Raw genomic sequence first — 2021 nt, forward strand, 5'->3', positions numbered from 1 at the left:
CTCAGGTTGTTCTTACTATCCATGGAATTTATTTTCTATTGTGTCAGGTGTGTTTTTTGTTTTTTTTTTTCCCCTCCAACCAGATTATGAGCTTCTGAAAGGGAGAGGCTTTTTAAAATGTTTTTCCAGTCCTCAGGCCTAGCAGAGTGCTGAGCTGCATTTGGTATGTATTTAGCAAACACTTATTGATTTATTTCTAACTGTAACATTATATACTGCACCATTGAGCACTTTTACATCAGTAGGGCTGAAACGGAAATAAAAATAGGTCGACCATAAAGCACCAGCATAAGACCCATGACAGGGCGAGAGCTTTCTTTCTTACCTTCTAATTCAATTTGAGTGGCAAACTAAAGTTTTCTGGAATGAGAATGTATGTGATGAATAGGAAAGCATACCTTGGGACAATTTTTTACTTCCTTCTCTAGCAAGTGGAGAGGCTGATCACCCTTTGAGCACACTTTGAGTGCTGATCATTTCCAACTCCAAGGTGCTCAGGTCTACATAGACCATTACTGACTCTTGCTGTGATTCTAAAGTCATCCTGGACTTCTTACTGTTCTTTGATCCTGTGTATACTCACTCAACTCTTTTCCTTAGGCTTATATATGACTAACATTTCTTTCAAAATCCCCACTTGCTATGTTAGAAGTTACGGTCTCCTGTCTTGTCTTCAACTTTCTCCCCTGCCAAATTCACCCAAAATGATCTCCTATTAGATCAAATCTAATTTTCTTGGGTTCAAATTCAGGTTCTCTATGTGTGGTTCCCCCTTACCATTTCAGCTTGGTTTTCTATTGTTTCTAATATGAGCCTCCTGTTCTAATTCATCTGATTTCCTAACTTTTCCCCATTCTTAGTTTGTTTGTTTTCTTCCCTGTACCTTTGTCCAAGCAATCTCCTTTACACCAATCCAAATTCTCCATTTCCTTTTTCTGTCCTTGTAAGAAATCTTCCCTTAATTTACATCTATAATTTTCAGTTTAAGATTCAGATTTTATGATTGAATCCTTGTTATTTTCTTCAGTTATTAATGGTGAATTGTTTATCTATTTGTTTTATATCTTACCTCCCCAGTAATATTGTAATTTTCTTGACAATGGGGACTTCATTGTATCTGTACTCATGCACAACTCTTGGCACCTCCTAGGATGAATGTGTTTGGTTGGGACAGGCCTGGCCAGGATTGCCTGGATTATAAAGAAAAACCTTGACCAGGTGATATGGAGCTTGTGAAATAGGAATTGTGGAAACCAGTGGCAAAAAATGGCCTCTGAGAGCAATCACTTTCTAGTTAATGTCAAGTTCAATTTCACACATCACTCAGACCCTGTAGGCAAAACTGCAAAGGCAAAGACTTCTGATGTTGAGAAACTTTGGGTAACTGGTAAGTAAGTATAAGCCAGATGCTGGCAGGTCTGTGAAACAGAAAATCTGAGCCTGAATACTGGCTTCATTTCCAATTAATCTGGGTAATATTGAGCAAACAATTTACTCTCTTTGGGCTTCAATTCTTCATTTGTAAAATATAAAGTTTAGACTCCAGATGATATTAAGAACTAGATAATTCAATTATAAAATTACATGATTCTATTTCTAAAGAATGAAATGGAGGCCACAGTCTTTAGAGTTTTTCATACACTTGCTCTGTGTGATAGGATTTATTAGTTTCATGTGTAGTTAGCAACTCTGCTTTCAGCTTTTGGCATTTACACTTTTCTTTTTCCCAATTTGTGTTAAAGCAGACGGACAGATGGTTTATTAGGCTTTCACATGTTTGTAATGTTGTTGTTCAATTCAACAATGGTTTTAAACTTTGAAGGTCCATGTAGAGTCCGGATTTTGTTTAGAATGGAAGATAGTTTTAATTCTTCAGTTTAAGGATAATAATGTTTACTCACATAATTTAAAACAACTTGTGGATGTTACTCCAAAGACCTAATCATTTTCCTTAATTCCTTAACTCATTTCCGTATCACACCCTAACTCTTCCAAGTTGCAGTTTTAAAAATGAAACCACC

This window comes from Neovison vison, chromosome 3 (genome assembly GCF_020171115.1).
Source record: "Neovison vison isolate M4711 chromosome 3, ASM_NN_V1, whole genome shotgun sequence".
In the NCBI taxonomy this organism is placed as follows: Eukaryota; Metazoa; Chordata; class Mammalia; order Carnivora; family Mustelidae; genus Neogale; species Neogale vison.